We start from the raw sequence: 21,193 nt of genomic DNA on the forward strand, positions 1-21,193 counted from the left end.
TGTAGTCATGTGCAGTAGGTGTTCCTGTGGCCTAGGTGATCTAGCAAAGAGTGGAGGGCCAGCACAATGGCAAAGCTTGTTCTGACAATAGGGGAACCGATGTGCGTTGCGATCCTTCCTGAAGAGGAGATGATTTACTCCATCGTGAACCTCTCGAAACATTTAATCATGGTGGATAACAGTGCCACTCATCAATAGTCATTTAGATATGTCATCGTGCTCTTCCTGGGCACCAGAATAACAGATGTCCTTTTGAAACAAGCAGGAATCTCTGACCATTACAACAAAAGGTTGAAGATATCCCAAAATCTCTACCCAGATGGTCTGCACAGGTTTTAAGCAGTTTTGAGGTTTCTTTGTCAAGCCCTAATAATCTTTTCCCTTGCCTCTTTAAAAAATCTGGGATATTTCCCATCTGGCCCTAATCTGGACCATGTTAGTGCTCTTCCAAAGATCTGACACTTTTATCTTGATCTCAAAATGCTTCCACACGTGAACATTCTTTTTTTTTTTTTTTTTTTTTTTTTTTTTATTTATTGAATATTTTATTTCTCATTTGTTAATGCTTCTGGAAAGAGTTTATCCAAAACTATTATTAAACATTTATTTTAATAAGAAAAAGTTTAACATTACATATGTTGAAAGAAGAGAAAACATGCAGATGTTGTTGAAAATTTTCAATAAATATTTAGTTCGGCCCTCGACTTAGTCCAAGTTTTTAATTTTGGCCCTCCGTGAATTTGAGTTTGACGCCCCTGGTATACAATGTAAACAAACTGTGCACTACAGAAAGAACAAAAGAAAATCAATAATGTGCACAAGTACGAGTTTTTAAATGAGTCTCTGATTGACTTTGTCGTTGAGAAGTCTGATGGTGGAGGGGTAGCAGCTGTTCCTGAACCTGGTAGAACAAGTCTTGTGGCACCTATACCTCTTTCCTGATGGTAGCAGCGAGAACAAAGCATGTGCTGGGTGGTGTAGGTCTTTGATGATTGCTTCTTCTCTCCGACGACCACGTTCCCTGTAGAGATACTCAATAGTGGGGAGGGTTTTCCCTGTGATGTCCTGGGCTGGGCTGTAGCTACTACCTTTTGGAGGGCTTTACACTCAGGGGTATTGGTGTTTCCATACCGGACCAAGATAAGCCAGTCAGCACACTTTCCACCACACCTCTGCAGGAATTTGCACACGTGAACATTCTTCACGCTGCTCTCCCTCTGTTCCATTACCTTCTCCTCAGTGAACACACAGAGGCAATGAGCCCATTGGACAGACAATTTACTGTGAACAAAGTCATCAACTGATGTTGAACTCCAGCAGATAGTGCTTGTTGATAGAACACCTTTGACCAGTGGTGTTTTAAGGACAAATAACTGAGATGTGATGGCTCACTCATGAGGAGAGAGTGAATGGGCAGAGTTTGTATTCCTTTGAGTAGACCTGTACACACTCCACAATTCAGGGCATCAGGGAAAAAGTACTTCCTTAACATTGTTGTTTGTGGGCACCTTTCCTTCTTCTTGGGCAACTGTAACTGCTGGTTCTCTTGGGACTGTGGAGAGACTATGTTTGGACTATGTGACAGAATCTGCAAGATAAAGGGAATAACCGAAGTCAATAAAGAGGTTCAGTGTCTCCTTCTCTAATGGCTCAGTGAGCGTCCCACCTCTTCCTTTCCTTATCAGAGAGCTACACTTAACCCTCTCTTTATAACCTCAGCTTTTTTACTCTTCTACCTTCCCACCTACTGCCTATTACCTCTTACCTGTTAGACTGTGCTTCTCCCCTGCCCCTTCCTTCCTTGTCCTCCTACATTTTTATTCAGGCACCTGTTTCTGCTTACACCTAACGAAGGGCCCTGGCCCTTCATTGACATTGTTTACTCTTTACTTCTTATGGATGCTGCAAGACCTGCTGAGTTTCTCCAACACTTCTGAGTATTTAATTCAACCCCAGCATCTGCAGATTTTTATTTGTTATAATCCTTCTTGAATTGATTTAATGATCTGGCTTCAGCTGCAGTTTCACAGTTCTCGCCTGCAGAAAGTGAGATTTCCCCTCAGTTTAATGTTAAATGGCTTTACTCTTGTTGTTAGACAATGATTGTTGGTGCCAGACTGTGAAGCCATTGGGAACCTTCCTGCATCTCCTTTGTCCAATCCTCACCTTCTTGAACCTTTGAATATTCAGAATTGTATTTACAGTCAGTTTTTATGTTATTTTCAAGCTTTATCTCCCACTCTATTTTCCTTCCTAATAATTGTTGGTGGTGTATATGTTGTTTCCTTTATTGTATTAAAAAAAACTTGGGTTCTTTTAAAACAAATATACTTTATTAGCTATAGAATTCATTCATGACCATGTGGAGGCATTCATCATGAATTTAACCCAAGCTGCAACCAATTTGTCTCTACTCCCTCTAGTGGTCAGGAGTATCCATGGCTCTCTTTCACCACATCCCCTTTCCTTGAGATGTTTAATCTAACAACATGACACTCTAATAAAGTATTCATTTGAATTTACAGTTCAACATAAATGTAAACAAAAACAACAGCAGCACAAACTTTTTAAGTGTACAGTTCCTTTTCTTTTAGAGTGCATTGATAACACACATGGATCTCCTTAGCACAGGTGCTTGTGTCGGCTCTGCTGGTCCACTACTGACTAGCACTGGTGGTGTTTCCTCTGTAGCTGTGCAGGCTGGATCTTCTGCAGTTGTCTGTTCCTGCAGTGTCTTTTGCATTTTCAGCAGGCTCTTGTGATTCCTCCTCAGTGTTTGACAATCCTCTGTTCTGGTGGTGTAGAATTTTGGGCTTAACACTTCTAGAACAGTAGCCATTTTGTCCCAAGTGTTGGAATCTCTGTGTCTCACTGTGCCATGTTGTGTCAGAGGCCCTCAGCTTCTTGCTCTCCATTGAAGATGCTTTTGTTTCCATTTAACATCTCTGTTCTTGTTTGGGTCTGTAGAGTAGGGTAGTGTGATGCACAGTCTACATCCCATCAGAAGCTCAGTGGGTGACATGCTATTTTCAAGTGGCGAATCTGTGTAACAATAGAGCGAGATACGGATCTGAGCCACTGTCTATTGTTTAATTGAGTAACTGTTTAACTATGTGAACTCCTTTCTCTGCTTTGCTATTTGACTGTGGATCCGGAGGACTTGAAGTCACATATCAGAAATCATACCCTTCAAAAGTTCTGGAATTCTCTACAGCTGCAGCATGGTCCATTGTCACTGTAGACAATTTGAGGAATTCCATATCTTGCAAGGATCGATTTCATAAATTGGATTACACAAGCAACAGACATGCTAGGAGCAATCTCAGAAAAGTTTGATGGATAATCAATAACCAGCAAGTAAATATTTCTATCCATATGGAACAGATCAGTCCCAACTTTCTGCCACGGTTCCACTGGTACATCAGTTATTATCATGGGTTCCTTGTCTGCTTTGTGTGATGTTTCAAACAAGGCTGACAGCTGTAAACCATCCTGTCAATGTCAGCATTTATCTCTGCCAAAAAAAACAGCCATTCTGGCCCTCCTTTTGCATTTTTCCATTCTAAGGTGCCCCTCATGCACCCTTTTCAGCTTTTCTTGTTGCAGTGATTCAGGAATCATAATTCTGCTCTGTCTGAGTAGAAGCCCAATGATAACACTCAGCTCAGCTTTGATGTTGGAATATGGCTGACATTCACCTCTAGGCCATTCTTCATTCTGAGTTTTGATGACCTTCTGAAGGACTATGTCCTTTTCTGTTTCAGCTGCAAACTGCTCGGATTTCAAGTCAGATACTTGAAGAGATTCAGTGATCAGGTTCATGTGGAAATTTACGTGTGTCTCTGCGGAACTCTCATTGTGTGCTTCACTCTGCATCATTTCCCTCGATAATTCATCAGCGAACACAATAGGTTTACCTGGTGTGTACACCCTCTTGATTAATCTTAAGTTTTTACATGCTTTGTCACCAAGGAGTGACATTGAGTCATTGCTGTGTCCTTTGTAGGCTTTGAGCTGTACAAGATTTGATTGGATGTATGACTTTATCTTCATTGCACTGTTGTTGCACTCACCCATCAAATTGACCATTGGCCCTGTGTCCAGTTTGAGAGGAATATTTGTTCCATTTGTATGTAATGACACAGCCCACTGTGACCTCTGTTCACGCTTGGCTGTTCAATGTTTGTTGGTTTATAATCTTCCTGAACTATCATGCCAATGAATAGTGTATCACTGAAAGCTGTTTCTTCTATAGTGTGTACAGCATGCACACTTTTACCACACTTTCACTCCTGTTCTGTTTCCCTTTGGAAAAGCATTGGTTTCCATAGTGATTCTGCCCTTTGCACTCATTACAGATTTCTCCATGGGTAGGTGTTGTTTTGGTGCATGTTGAGTTCCACATTATTTGCACTTGAATGCCTCTCCATCTTTTTGTTGCTTTCTATATCTAATTTTTTTGTTTGTGAGTGTCCAGACATTGTGGCTATGGCTATGCATTTGTTTTCATTGGCTCTTGCACTCTCACAAACTTTTTTGCATGCTGCAGATTGATTCACTGGTGTGGCATATCTTCAGAGCTCCAGCTAAAGTAAACGCTGTCTGTCGCAGCAACCTCTCTTTCACTTTCTTATCAATAATCCCGAACACATTTTGATCATGGATCATTGAACCTTGTGGCAATGCAAAATTGCATGTTCTTGCTTTTAATTTTAAGTCTATTAAAAAAAGTATCAAAGCTCTCTTCCTACAGCTGTGTGCGCGAGCAAAACACATACCTCTCAAATGTTTCATTTTTCTTTGGTGAACAGTCATCATCAAACATCTCGATAATCTTGTCAAACTTGCCCTTGTTTTCTGCCTCAGCAGAAACAAATGTAATCAAAATCTCTAGTACTTGAGGTCCTGCCACGGTAAGTAGCAGTGCCACCCTCAGTGCATCAGGTTTGCTATTGAGCCCAATGGCTTGCAGGTATAGCATAAATCTTTGTTTGAACAATGTCCACTCATGGTAGACATTTCCAGTTCAATTTACATCATCATGAGTTTTTACATTCTCTATATTTTCTGCTGATATGGACTGATTCTCACTCCTCATATCATGCCCATTCCTGGTATCATGTGATGTTTCTTTTATTGTAGTAAAGAAATATTGGTTCTTTTAAAAGTATATATACGTTATTAGCTATAGAACTCATTCATGACCATGTGGATGCATCCATCTTGAATCCAACCCAAGGTGCAACCAACTTGTCTCCCATTCCCTCTAGTGGTCAGGAGTGTCACTAGCACTTTACTGCTACAGTGTGGAACCAGTAAAGGCACTACCGTTGAATTTCATAGGGATCTCGTTAGATTTTCCCTTGGTCTTACTTGTAAAATTGTTGATTGTACTCACCAGCAGATTTTTACTGTTCCATGAACATCCTCCCAGGGCTAGGACAAAAGCTTTCCTCCTGTCCTTTGTTGAATTCCAAATGATTCCCAATGACCAACACCCGGAGGAAACCCATACAATCATGGGGAGAATGTACAAACTCCTTTCAGACAGCAAAGGATTTGAAACTGGGTCACTGACACTATAATAACATTGTACTAACAGCTGCACTAACTGTGATGGGGCACTGAGTACAAGAGATAGGATGTCTTGTTATGCAAGGTGTTGGAAAAACCACACTGGGAGCATTGTGTGCAGCTTTGTTGCAGTACGAAATATGGGAAGGACATGGGGTGATCCGAGAAAGTCATCTAAAATTGTGAAGGGCATAAATAAGGGGAATACTCAGTCTTTTCCCCAGCCTAAGGCAGACTCGATCTGGAGTGCAGAGATTCAAGGTGAAAGGGGAAAAGCAATAAAAGGGACCAGGCAGACACTTTTTACACATAGAGAGTGGTGGGTGTGTGGAACAGAAGAAGTTGAGAAGATTGAGGCAATTGTAACATTTACAAGGCATTCAAACAAGTACATGGATAGCAAAGGAATAGAGCCATATGGGCTGACCATGTGAATGGAACTAGCTTAGGTAGGTCCTTAGGTCAGCATGGATAAGTTTGGCTGAAGGAGCTGTTTCCATAACTCTGTCTAAATAAATCTATTTAGATCTGCCATTTTTCTGCCCACATTTCCAGCTGGTCTGTGTCCTGGCATATCTTTTGAAAGCCTTTCTCACTGTCTGCTTCATGTAATCTGCAAATATAAAAATCGGCCCTTATGTTTTCATCCAGATCTTTTACTTGTATCACAATCAATAGAGATCCCAGCACTGATCCCTGTGGGACATGACTGGTCATAGACCCAGCCTACATAACCCCCTTCCCACCTCTACCTTCTACAACCAAGTCAATTTCATATCCAACTTTCCAACTCATCATTAGTTGGATCCTGTATGAATTAATCTCTTGAGTCAGCTTTCCATGAGGGGCCTTGTCAAATGCTCCAATGAAGTTCATAAAAACTACATCTACGGCTTCTTCTTCGCCAACACACTGATGTTTTCTGCCCCTTGATGGCCCAAGCCTGAACCCACAAAGACTCCAAATCTGTTGTTGGCAGACCCACTCTACCATGGTTGGTGGCAGAATCACAAACAAGAATGAGGAAGTGTAGAGGAGGGAGGTAGATTGGCTCGTTGAGTGGTGTTACACCTATAGCCTTGCATTCAAAGTTAGCAAAACCAAGGAGATGATTGTGGACTTCAGGAGGAAGCCAGGTGAACACAAACCAGTCCTCATTGACGGATCAGTAGTCAAGAGGGTCCAAAAACATACATTCTTGGGTGTCAACATCTTGGAGGATCTATCCTGAAGCCTCCATGTCGATGCACTCACAAAAAAGGCTCACCAGTGGCAACACTTTGTGAGGTATTTGAGGAGATTCAATATGTCACTGAAGACTCTCAAAAACTTCTACTGGTGTACCATGGAGAGCATTCTGGTTGGTTGCATCACTGCCTGATACTGAAGCACCAAAGCTCTGGACAAGAAAAAAACTCCTGAGGGTTGCTAAATTGGCCTGCAACATCACGAGCACCAGTCTTGACTCCATCGAGGACATCTACAAGAGGCTATGCCTTAAGAAAGCAGCCTCTATCTTCAAGAACCCCCACTACCCAGCCCATGCCCTCTTCACTCTGCTACCATCACGAAAAAGGTACAGGAGCCTGAAGACTAGCACTCAGTGGCACAAGGACAGCTTCTTCCCCGCTGCCCTCACATTCCTGAATAATCAATGAATAAAAGACACTGCCTGACTTTTCACGCACTGCTATCTTTATTTTTGTTTTTGTAAGATCGTTTATATGAAATTTTGCTCTATTGACGCTGCTGCAAAACAACAAATTTCATGACTTGATCATTACAATGAATTCTGATTCTTATTCTTGGATCTGTTGCCTCTTGAATGTTTCTTGGATCTGATATTCCTCTCAATTGTATCATTTCCCTCCTTTAATAACAGTGCTATTCCATCTCCTTCCCTTTACCTGTCCTTCCTCATACCCAATACATACTGAGATCTAATATTAGCATATTAGATTGCACCCTCACCATCAACATCAAGCTCACCCTAATGGCCAATAATTTTTTTACACCCGTTAAACCTGCTTGTGCATTATTCCATCAAGCTTTTTGCAAATACTTTGTGCATTGTGGAACATAGCCTTTACCTTTCTTCACCAACCCTGCCTGAAGTTGTACTGTAGCTCTGCTTGGGTCCTGATCTCCTTGGCCTCCCCACTTGCTGTTTCTTCTTTCTCTCCTTGATAACTTCTCGGCTTCCTCACTCCAATTCCCATCCTCTCACTGCATCCCAACTGCATGTTCTAAAATAATTAGCTGGGAAGTGTCATTATAATTTATTTTCCTGAGTCACAGCATCAAGTTTGTGTAAGTCCGTGGATACAAAATTACTTTACATCGTCATTAAGCAGTCTATTATTATTCTTAACGTGCAAAATACTCACTTTTAATAATAACATGCAGTTCCCATTGTTTAATGAAACATTTTCTTCACAGGTTAACAATAAAAGGAAACAGCAGGACATTTACTGACGCCCTTGTACAAAATGGACAATGTGTGTGTCGGTTTTATCACGCCAGGAGAGTGCAGGACAGATTATTTAGTTCAAACTCTCTGGGGACCAGCTTCTTTTAGTTGGTCGTGGAGATTGTGATAAGGTTCCAGTGCCGTTAAGTGGATGGAACAAAACAACATTCAATGTTTTCAGAAAGAGGAAGAACGTGTGTGGATAATTTGTCATTAGAAAGTTGATTTAGCAGCTGTAAAGTAGACAGAGGGTTCCTTTGGTCACAGCTTACTTTCCCAGAGATTCTCCTTCAACATTTCCATGCCAGGTTATGAAATGGTCTGGATAATTAGTACTTTTAACTCGTGAAGCATGACTGGCTCTTGTAGTGACTTCTTTTCATGAAAGACTGCTTGTGACATGTTTCAATTTAATTTACTATTAAGCCCAGATGAGTTTTTAATGATTTATTGATAAACTTAAAAGTCTTCTAGTGATCTATTATGACATAATGTTCCAATATTAATAACAATAATAAAAATAACAAGTGCTGTCACGACATCCGCAGTAACGGTCAACAAAAATATTCGAGCCCTACTCACTCTCCTAGTCTTTAACCCTTAATCCTAGTCAATGGGCTAACAAACTCGGAGGAATCACTCCCAAACTCCCATGCATGTGCCAACCGTTCCCAGTATGTGCCACTCACCGCGCACACGCCAAACGTCCAAAGAGAATAGCAGATGTAGCATGGCACTGGAAATGGGCAGTGTCAATGGGAACAGCCACTGAAATGACAGCGGCAACTGGACCTCGCAACCTTTGGACCCAGGATGTCGCCGATGCCCTCAACCATCCCAACAAAAGTAAGTTACATTCTATGGCTCCTACAATACCAGCCCCTAATTATTATAATGAGACACAATGTCTCAAATAATAATAACGCCATTGTATATTCAATTATAAATAACAACCAAATACAGTAAATTTCAATATCATGTAGCTCTTCATTCTTCATAAAGCCAGAGGTTACCAGCAGGTAGCCTTGAAAAAGTGTTATTTTTACCACCACTCTGGACCAGTAAAGTAAGTAGCCGTTGTTGTGGTCAAGGAACAAGGTCCAAAAAAAAAGTCAGATTGTAATTCAAAGTTCCTCCTTCTCCTGTAGAAGGCAGACTTTGTGTCTGATGTTAGACCATTTCTATCCTGCGTTTTAAAGTCTTTCTGACAGTATCTTAATCACAAATGATCAGTTTCTTGAACAAACACTGGTGTGCAGTTCTCTATGTGATATAGCTGATCAGGGGTGCACTGCTCCAATACAGGCTCCAAGATTTCAAATGGCACTCTTCCAACTTCGTGAATAGAATCCAGATTATTTTGAAGAACTCGAATGCACTGTTCAAATAATGACATCATCTTTGGAAGATAAACAATCTTTAATCCAGTGTACACTTGTATCTTTGAGTTAAAATGGTGATGAGTAAACCTCAGATCTTCCTCATACAGAATAGACAAAGCTTTCCCTTTGGATGGTGATAATGGTGTAAACTCCATGGAAGGGAGAGGTCTGCAATGAGGCTGGATAAGTGGCAATTGAATATATGGCAAGACCGGTACCACAACAATCCCCCTTTTGGATTTAACATGAGGCACGCCTTCATCGTGTCATTTGGCTTTCTACTTTTCTTCAGCATTTTGCTTCTCATAGGAAGAGTTTGAGCTCTCAGAACCAGATTATGAAGGAGGTTTACCTGATCCTTTTGATTTTAATGGACAAGTTTCTTTAACCTTCCCAGCAACAGGTTTGCTCATCTTTTTCTTTCTTTTCTGTGCTTGGTCATAGATAAGATTCAAATGACATTGATTCTTCAATCTCATCAACAACCAAGGCATTTGTAGAGTCCTTCTGTAAAGAAGCTGGCTGACTCCACTTATGGCTCCTACAGAACTTTTCAATAGAACTGCAGCCTTTTCAACCACTTTGGCTTCTATTGCCTTTTCCTGCAATTCCAGATCTAATTTTGCAACTTCCAATTCAGTCTAATTTTATTCCAGTTTATTTTGAAGTATTTTAGTAGATTCTCTCTCTGCATTCAAATCTTTCAAAAGGAAAGTAATTCTCCCATTATCTTCTGAGAAGTTAGTAACTTGATCTGCAAAATTCTTATCAGAGTAATAAATTACCTCATTAGTCAACATTTCTACCTTCATAACAAATCAAAGATTATGAAAATAATTCAGAAATGACCCCCACAGAGTTCAAAAATTTGATGAATTCAAATCAGAAATAGAGCATCTAATCTTCTCTAAATTTAAATATGACGTAACATCACATCGCCATTGAGCACGAATAGATGGAGCAACATCCCTCCATCTGAGCAACTCTGCCCGCCTAGCCATAAGAGAAATAAAAGCTAATACATCCAGATAGATGTAGTTAAAGTTATGCCATTCTCTCCAACAATACCAAATAAGGTAGTTAGGTTTAAAATTAACTTTAAAAAGTCCAGAGAAAGTTTGAAATACTTTGTTTCAATATTTCCTAAGACTCTGACATGTCCAGAGCATATGAATTAATGAGGCATCTCCATTGTTGCATTTATGACAACGAGGAGATACATCTGCATAAAAATAAGATAGTTTGAGCCCCAAGGACTACTTGAAATTGTAGGAGGGAATGAAAAAATTAACCAATTTGAGAATTGGATTCCAAGTTATTTTAGAAATTAAAAGCTGTAGGTCCAGTTCCCAGGCTTTTTAAATTTTATCGGCGGGAGCATGAACATATAATAAAAGTTAGATATTGAATCATTATAAAAAGATTGTAAATTAAAAATTACATCAATTAAATTTTTATCAGTCCTCTTAGAAAATGTATGTAATTGAGATCATATATCTCTAATCTGTACATAATCACAAAAAGATGAGAATTTGGGTGACTGTATATAACTGAAAGTTGTTCAAAGGAGACAAGACATATGCCTAATCTATATCATTCTTCAAAAGCTACCCCAATCGTGCAAGGTTTAAAGAAATAATTATAAAAAATATGACTAGAAAGAGAAAATCTCAATAAACCAAAATGTTTTATAAGTTGTATCCATTTGTTACACCCAAATAGGTAAATTGAATTCTTACAATTTTAAACAGGTTAGTATTTATCAGTGCCAAATCATTCAAAGGAAAAAGTTCACTCTTACATTGATTTAACTTATAACCTGAAGATTGGCTAAAATGAGAAATTAAAGTAAGCATAGAAGGCAATGAAGTCTCAAGATTAGGAATAAATAGCAATAAATCATCAGTAGAAAGCAAAACTTTGTAAACTGTGCGCTTCTGTAAAATACCAGTAATATTAATACATTTTAATAAGTGATAGGTAAGGGTTCTGAAACCAGGTCAAAAAGCAATGGACTTCTGAAGGACACAGGTAGAAGGTGATGGATATAGTAACTTAATCCATTAAATAAAGCCAGCCCCAAAATTTAAAAAAAATTCTGAAGTCTTAATAATTCTTAAATAAATAATTCCCTTCTACCCGATCAAAAACCTTTTCTACATCCAGAGATATCACACATTCGGAAACCTCCTTAGATGGAGAGTATATAATCATTAATAAATGGTGTATATTGAAATGGAAGTACCTATTTTTAATAAATCTTGTCTGATCATCAGATATAATAAGTCGTAAAATATTTTCAAGTCTACAAGCCAAAACCTTGGATAGAATTTTAGTGTCAACATCGAATAAAGAAATCAGCCTATATGAAGAGCAGTCGACTGGATTTAAAAAAATTAGTGAGGTAGAACCCTCATACAAAGCCTGTGGCAACTTGCCAAGTTTAAAAGAAACAGAAAGAAGAGAACATAAATAAGGTGCAAGTAGTGAGGAAAAAGCCTTTTAAAATTCTTCAGGAAATCCATCAGGACTTGGTGACTTCCCAGAGTGTAGTGAATGTTCAGTTTTGATAATTTCTTCATGAGAAATAGATTGATCCAATTGCTTTTGATTAGCAGCAGATAATTTATCTAAAAAAAGTAATATCATCCTTAGGAGAATTGGAACGATACAGTTCAGAATAAATTTCTTTAAAAATATCATTTATTTCTCTTTCTGATTTTTTATTGAGTTTTGTATAGATACAGCTCATACATAGGTAATAGCAAAAATATATATCTAACAAAGTACACATATATTAACAAATAGCTGTAAGCAGCTTATGAAAAAGGCAAAAAAACCCAAAATGCATATAAAACAAAAATTATTCTAATGATCTAACCCTTCCCTTGTTAGGTTATGATTAAACATATATGTTCCATTATTGAATGAAAGAAAGGACAGCCAAACCGTAAAATGGGATCCAATAATCATAAATTTTGAAAATAATTAAGGAAAGGAGCCCATAATTTAGAGCATTAAGGTTCATTACATTAGTGGAGCATCTAAATTTTTTCAGGCTCAAGCATAACCATTGGGTATGTGTAGGAGGGACAGTTTCCTTCCATGTCATAAGTATAGCTCTTCTGGCAATAAGAAGAGCAAAGGCATGTATGTGGGATTGTAGCCCAAACAACTTTATTTATTTATTCCAAACAGGGCAAGAAAAGGATTAGGAGCCAAATTAACATTAAGAACTAAGGATAAGGTATGGAAGATACTTTCCCAATAATTGGCAAACAAGGAACATTACCAAAACATATGAAATAATGTACCTTCTTCAGTCTTACATCTATCACATTTTGACAAGAAATTAGAATAAAATTTAGCCAATTGAACTTTCGAAAAGTAAGCTTGATGTACTACTTTAAATTGCAACAATGAATACCGGGGACATTAACCAGTTTCAAGATAGAATCACATATTGCTTGTTGAAAATCTTGCTCCCATTGTTTCTTAGTCTTGTTCAGGGAATTGCCACTAGGCATCAATAATAACTCATAGAGAACTGATGACAACTTTTTGGTATTCGGTTTAAGATTATAAATCTTCTCAATCATCTTTAATTCTAAATCTTGAGGGAGTTTTAATACCAAGGAATTAAAAAAGATCATAATCTGTAAATATTTTAAAATTTATTATATTTATTTAAATTTATTACATTATAAAAATTATTTTAAATTTAGAAGATAATTGTTCAAAAGAGGCCAAATTTTGGTCAATAAAGAGATCTTGGAAAGATTGGATACCAAACTCTGACCATTGACAAAAATCAAAGTCTTGTACCAAAGGTAAGAGAAAGGAATTAGCTAAAAGAGGTCTGATCAATAAAAATCGATGCCATCCAAAATGTTTTCTAAATTGAAATCAAATCCTCAACACATGTTTAACAACAAAATTATCAGTTAATTTAGATGCAGAAAAGGGTAATAGAGCTCCAACTATCAAAATGAGGGCATATTTCATGGTAGAATAAATTTCCAAATTAATCCAGCTAGCAACATTCTATCTGTTCTTCTGATGAATCCAAGGTATAATATATCTAATATTAGCTGCCCAATCATTAGGCATCCCCAATCCCCCTTTCTTTTTAGGATTTTAAAGGAAAGTTTTATTAAGATGAGAGCATTTATTTCTCCAGACAAAAGAAGAGATAATAGAATTGAATGAATCAAAAAATGTTTTGGGAACATAGGTACAGTTTGAAAAATATATTGGAACTTAGGCAGGATATTCTTCTTAATAAAATTAATATGTCCTTTTAAGGACATTGAAAGAGGAGACTACTGAACTAAGGATTTCTTAACATGGTTCATTAAAGTAAGAAAGTTCTCCTTAAAATATTGTTGAAATTCTTAATAATAGTAACACCTAAATAATTAAATTTTAACTATTTTAACAATTTTAAATCTTAACAATTTTAAAAGGAATGGCAAAATCTAGAGAGTTACAGGAGTTTAACTCACTTTTTTGGAGATTTAATTTATATCCAGAAAATTGACTGAATTGTTGAAGGAATGATAAAATCACTGGAATCAAACGATAAAATGTAATCTGCAGTCCCACCCCTTGTAATACTAGAAATGTCATCAGATTGCTGAAAGGCCATTGTTGATGGTTCTAATGCTAAATTAAACAATAATGGGCTTAAAGGGTAACCTTGTCTGGTTCCCTGTTGGAGCTTAAATGGTTTGGATTTCATTGAGTTGGTAAAAATTGAAGCAGTAGGAAGACAAATATATTTAACTTAATCCAATAAATAAATTTGGGCCAAAATTTCTCCAATACATTAAATAAATAGTTCTATTCAACTATGTTAAAGTCTTTTTCAGCATCTAAGAAAACAATACATTCAGAAGGTGAAAGAGCAAAGGATATTTAATAAATGACAGTTATTAAATTGTGAATAATGACCCTTTATAAACCCAGTTTGATCTTCAGAGATAATGAGGCATAATATATTCTAGTCTATGGGCCAAAACCTTGGACAATATTTTAGCATCAACATTCAAAAGAAAAAATGGCCACTAGGAATAAAAATCAGAAATTTAAAAATAAGAGAGATTGAGGCTTCTAAAAGGTATCCAGTCATCTCCCAGCAGCCAAAGACTCAGAAAGTACTGAATCTAAATAAAGAGTCAATAAGTAAGAAAAAAGCTTTATAAAATTCTGCTGAGAAACCATTGGGACTGGAAACTTTACTGGTCTGCAAAGAGTTAATTGCTGTGATAATTTCTTTAGAAGAAATAGGTTTCTCCAACAATGACTGCCTCTCTGAAGACAATGAAGGAATATTTAATTTGTCCAAATATTAGCTTTGCAAATTTCTTTGATTTGATGTTTGATTGCTAAAGCAATTAGACAATAGTTTACCTGTTTTAATTCTATGGATATAGACTTTTTTCTTTTAAAAGTTGGCTTTCAATAGGATACATTAAAATAAAGTAATATTTAGTTTTAATTTCAATACGTCATTTAGATAAAGCAGATTCTGGAGCCAGAGCATACCTTTGCTCTAACTGTTTCAGTTGGTTAGCTAAATTAGTTTTCTCTTGATAAGCCATTTTTAATGCTTTCAGTGTAAGAGATCATTTGTCCCCTAATAAAAGCCTTAAAAGTGTCCCATTCAATAAGACTGGAAGTCTTTTTCACAGTATTTTTTCAAAAAAGTGAGTAATTTGTTCCTCCAAGAACTGTATGAAAGTTGAATTAAAATGCCTGAATTAAAGTGTCTGTTTATTTGAGGAGGACCATGAAAATTTAAAGATAGTAACACAGGAGCATGGTCAGAAATAACTATATTTTTGTATTCACAAGAATGAATTAATGGGATAATTTGACTATCAATGAAAATGGTCAATTTATGAGTATGTACGGTGAACAGAAGAAAAAAAAACCAAATGTTCCCTGCCTTCCAGATGAAAAAAAAAATGACAGACATCAATAAATCCACATTTTAATTTTAAAAAATTGAATGAATAAAGCTGATTTGTTCAAAGTGACTGGTTTAGGAGAAGAATGGTCTAAAACTGAGTCTAACCAGCAGTTAATGTCTCACTCATCACTAATGAATAAAGACTCAGATCAGGCAAGAGTGAAAAAAATTCAAAAATCCAGGGTCATCCATATTTGGAGCATAGACATTAGCAAACACCAACAATTTATTATACAATTTTCCTGTCACAATAACAAAGCAACCATTTGTGTTTGAGACAACATTATGTTGAACAAAGGGAATTGTGTGATCTATAAAAATTGATACCCCTCTAAATTTGGCCTGAATTGAAGAGTGATGCTGTAGCCTGTTCCACCATCTAAAAAGGTGCATGTCATCACTCTTGTGTATATGGTTTCATGCAGAAATATAATTGGGGCCTTAAATTTATTAACATTAGCAAAAGTTTTATTTCATTTTGCAGGGTGATTCAACCCATTAACATTAAAACTAATTAAATTAATAGTTTGACTCATTTTAATTACTTTAAAAAAGCAAGAAAATAAGCAAGTAAAAAGCTCATTTCAATTAGATTGAACAGGAGCTGAAAATTAAATAACTAAAACAGATGATTTTCTGTATAGCCAAAGCAGCTTCCAAGAAAAAATTGACCTCGATTTCACCCTCTCCCTCACATCCAGAAAGCCAATGAATAGACAGACAGCATGCTATTAATTACATTTCCCACCTCTCAAAATTCCCTGCTAACAAAATACTATTATTATAATGAAACCTGAAATGTGTTCCAAACAAGACAAGATATATCTACTGCAATTAATGCCAAGGTCAAAAACCAAGATACTCATTATATTTTCACAAAACTAAGAACGCATTTTAAACCATTAATAACAAAGGAAAAGCATTAACTAAAAATACAGAATTATTAAAATATTGATTTAAATGGTAAAAATAATCAGTAAGCTAAGCATTTTAAGCTGTGATTTAAAAAGATTAAAGTGTCAAAATTATTACTGAAAAAACAAATCAAAATGTATAAACACTTAAGGTACTAATTCATTAAGACCTTATTCTTTTAATTAAACACTAAAAAATGTAAGAAGTGAATCATCTAATGAAAGTTAGAGAAACAATTACTCAGGTGAAAATATAATAGCTGGTAATTCTTCATCCAGAAACCTTTGGGCTGAGTTGAGAGAACAAAACCATTTCTTAGATTTGTCCTTCAATGGAAAAAAAAGCAATGAAGGCTTAAGCCCTTGATTGTAGAATTCTGACGTGATTTTTTTTATATTTAACATGCTCCCTCATGATGTCAGGTGAGTAATCTTCAACAATAAGAATCTTCTGTCATTTGTAGTCGATCATTCCTCTGCAATGAGTTTCACATATTAAAAGTTTCTTAGTTTGAAATTCATGAAAACACACAATAACACATTGAGTTCTCTGATCAGGAGCTGGTTTAAAAACCAGCGATCTGAGTGCATGATCTATCAAAGGGAGATCCGGCAAAATTCCAGGACCAACAATTCTAGCAAAATATTTGCAAAGAATGTACTGGGTTGATCACCCTCAGTAGACTTTCAAACCCAGAATTCCTGTTATTTCTTCTACTTCTAGATTAACGATCTTCTGCTTTAATTGTTCATTAGTTTTTGAAAGCTTTTAACATAACTATTGTATATCCTCCATTCTTCCATCCAAAACACTCAAAATTGCTTCATTTTCTTTAATACATTTGTCACGATCTTCTAAGAATTCTTGAAAAGAGTCAAATTTAGCATCCATCTGCTTAAACCCTTTTTGAATTCCTTTCTAAAATGCTTCTCTTGTAGTTCCTTCAGCACTCCTTGTATCTATATTAAAGACAATTACTGTCTTTAATCCAATAAATTCAATAAGCAGTAAAGTTTAAGAATAAGGACTTGAAAAAGTTGGAAACAGTATGAAAAGCTGGAGCAACTTCAAAAAACTATTACACCTTCAATGGCCACCAGAATCTCTCTGTTTTTATTATTATATAATATTTCCAAGTCCTTTTTCAACATTTTGTTCTCTGAAGGCAGTTGCACCAATTTTATAGTCAAATGCTCCTTTATTCCATCAGTGTAATTTTCTGTGTTCACGAGTTTTGCAGCATCTTCTAATACTTAATTTTCATCAATTTCTGATGAAATAATTCCTTCAATGTTGGTTTAGATGCTTTTGATTTATTTTCATCAGCCTAATTTTCATATTGATCTGTTTTCTTCAGAAGTGGCTTTCTTATTTAGTCTTTTGCTGCAGTGTTGACTTTTACTTAACATGTGTTTTAAACAGAGGCTGCCCAGAAGAAGCTGAATCAATCTCAGCGTAAACAGAAGGAACATCTATTTTCTGCTCTTTATTTCCTTTTATTCTCTTTGTTTCAGGTATGCATATTTCTCCTTTCTTTAAAGGTAACTCAATGCAGTAATGGCCATCGACTAACTTGGCAAATGTTTAGACTAAATCCAAGAACTGCTTGTCTTCTTTTGAAGGTTCTTGGTTGTCACTGAGGCACTCAGTAAAGTCAGTCCTGAACAGCTGATCCCACAAACTAATATCCTGTTTACACTTTCCACTGACTACTCTTGTGTTATCACCCTAGAGGTCTATTAATTGTCCAGCCAAGCATGGTTTTGACAGCATAAAGTCTGTCTCCCAAACTCCATATTGCATCTAGTGGCTCTAGAGCCTTTGGTACATCTGAACCAATCAGCCACTCTATCTCAGAGGCAATTAGGTAGATGAACAGATAAGACCACCAATCCATATCGTTTTGATGTGGGATGTTTCCTTTGTTCACAGGCATTACCTTCTGGATGTATATGCCTGGCAGATCACAAAAATCACTACTGCCCAGTCCAGAGACATCTTGGCCTGAAATAATGCTAGTTTCAATTACCTTCCTTTGACACATAGTTCTCAGTAGAATCCTTGACCTTGTTCCCTGAAGACTAAGCTTATTCATTAGCCCTAGTGTGCAAAATGGCGCAGTGCTACCTGGGTCAAGAAATCCATTAGGATGCACTATTGCAATCCCCTTCTTGACCTTGACTTGTACAGGCACTATTGAGAATTTGCAGTTGTGCTCACTGGCCGCAGTAAGACCACTTGTCTGAACCAAGGGTATAGCACTGGTTTCAACTGCTTCCTTTGTTTCTGCTTGCTCATTCTCCATTTCTTTCTTTGGTGTATATGCAGCATTCTGGGATGCTTTAAACCACATATATTGCAGTTGAGTCACTTACTGCAGTATTTGCTGATGTGACCTATACACAGACAGCCAAAGCATACTCTATTTTCCAACTATGGACACATCTCCAAAGCAGGTCCACCTCTACAGAACAAACAGTTCTTCACAACAGGGAAACTCTCCTTTTCCTTAGTTCCTTTATTATTTTCCTTAAAACTGTCACCATAGTAGCAAAGAAACTTTCTTTCAATTTTGGATGAGGCTGTGACTTAATCCTCCTTACATATTTGCTAACCATTGGAGCGTCCTTGATATTTCCAAATACTGGCTTCGTAGCAATCCTCATTTGCCTTTCAAGGAATTCCACCATATCCTTAAAGGAAACCTTTCAATTGTGTTTTTCCTGAAATTCACAGACCACAGTTCTCCACATATCCCTCAATCGGTATGGCAATTTCCTTACTAGCTTATTAGCTGGCAGATTAAGCTCATGCATGTTGTCAATATTTTCCATGACATTGCTCTTAGAAAGATTCTTGTGTCTTCCGGTTTTTATCAACGACCATGAAAGAGCTTTCTCCTTATAAACTGTAGCAATTTTATGCTCGTTTCCAAAATGCTCCTGTTGTAAAGACTTAGCCTTCCTGAATCCCCTGTCTGAGGCCATATGTAGGCAACTCCTTACAAAGTTCCCTTGGCTGTTCCTTTTGTGTACTGTTCTAGATAATAGAGACAATCTCTGGGTTTCTTGTTCTTGCTTTCAATACTGTGTTCAAAGGATTTAATGAATATTTGTTACTGAAATGGGTCACCATCAAAAACTTGAACCTCCTTCTTGGGCATGGAAGGAAAACACTAGCTAGATTAATGATGCCATGATTCCATTTTTCCTTTCCATGACTGAGAATATGTTGCTCTGTTCACTGTTGCTTGTAGCAGGTAATGTAGCTGGAGATGTCACATGTGCATGTGCACCTGGATTTCTAATACTTGTCTGGAGTGTCACAGGAGCTGTGGTGAGAGATTGGAATTGAGCTACAGCTCTGTCTGTGGTATTTATTATTGGTGTTTGTGGATTGGTAATGTAATGATAGAGTGCTAGTGATCCTCCTGACCATGAGAGGTAGTCAGAGACAAACTGTTGCTGCTTTGGTTGGATTCAAGATGGATGCTTCCACACGATCTTGTATCCTTCAGCTAATAAAGTGTAGTTATTTTAAAAGAACCCAAGTTTCTTTATTACAATTTTTTTAAAATCACATGGTACCAAGAGTGAGACACCAGGAGTGTGTAGAGAGAGAATCAGTCAATAGCAGTAGAGAAGAAGAAAATGTGACATATCCGGATAGTCTAAATTGGACTGGAAATGTTGACCACAAGTGGAGGGTGTTCAAAAATTCATATTGTATCTGCAAGCCATAGAAGATTGCACAGCTACTTACAGTGACAGGACCTCAAGAACTAAAGGTTTTTATCAAAGCAGAAGGCTAGAGCAAGTTTGACAAGGTTATTGAGATGTTTGATGAATACTGTTCACCAAAGAAAAAAGGTATGTGTTTTGCCTGTGTACATAGCTGCAGGAAAAGAGCTTTGATACTTTTTTAATGGACTTGAAACTAAAAGCAAGAACATACAATTTTGCATCACTGCAAGATTCAATGATCCATGATGAGAAAGTGAGAGAGAGGTTGCTGTGAGAGACAGAGCTTACCTAAGCTGTAACTGTGAAGATATTGCCACACCAGTGAATTTGCTCTGTAGCATGTGAAAAAGTTCGGTGAGAGTGAAAAAGCCAGTGAAAATAAAAGCATAGCAAGAGCCACAGTGTATATCCACACACATAAACAAAAAATTGAGATATAGGAAACAACAAAAAGATGGAGAGACATTTAAATGCAAATGATGTGGCACTCAACATGCACCAAAACAATGCTCAACTTATGGAAAAATCTGTAATAAGTGCAAAGGTCAGAATCACTATGGAAAGCAATGTTTTTCCAAAAGGAAACAAAACAGAAGTGAAAGTGTGCACACTATAGAAGAAACTGCCCTTAGTGACACACTTTTCGTGGCATGGTGGTGCAGGAAGATAATAAACCAACAAACACTGAACAGTCAAGTGTGATCAGAGTTGAGCAAGATAAGTGGGCTGTGTCATTACATACAAATGGAACAAATATTCCTTTCAAGCTGGACACAGGGGCAATGGTCAATTTGATGGGTGAGTGCAACAACAGTCCAATGAAGATAAAGTCATACATCCAATCAAATCCTGTACAGCTCAAAGCCTACAAAGGACACAGCAATGACTCAAAAAGTACATATAAACTCAAGGTGAAAGTTAAAGATTACCACCTCAGGTTTGCAGTAGTCACAGATGGACATGAATCACTCCTTGGTGACAAAGCATGTAAAAACTAAGATTAATCAAGAGGGTGTACACACCAGGTAAACCTATTGTGTTCGCTGATGAATTATCGAGGGAAATGATGCAGAGTGAAGCACACAATGAGAGTTCCGCAGAGACACATGTAAATTTCCACATGAACCTGATCACT

The 21,193-nt window shown here is 37.1% G+C and overlaps 1 long non-coding RNA gene across 1 annotated transcript; it reads right to left on the reverse strand.

Annotated features, from left to right (window-relative positions):
- Positions 1–590: 590 nt before the first annotated feature.
- LOC138742981 (uncharacterized) lies at positions 591–7,802 on the reverse strand. Its single transcript, XR_011344562.1, has 2 exons — positions 7,665–7,802; positions 591–1,588 (listed from the first exon to the last, which is right to left on the reverse strand). It is a non-coding gene; the product is annotated as an uncharacterized lncRNA (long non-coding RNA).
- Between the last annotated feature and the right edge of the window lie 13,391 nt (positions 7,803–21,193).

This window comes from Narcine bancroftii, chromosome 9 (assembly GCF_036971445.1).
Source record: "Narcine bancroftii isolate sNarBan1 chromosome 9, sNarBan1.hap1, whole genome shotgun sequence".
Taxonomy (NCBI): Eukaryota; Metazoa; Chordata; class Chondrichthyes; order Torpediniformes; family Narcinidae; genus Narcine; species Narcine bancroftii.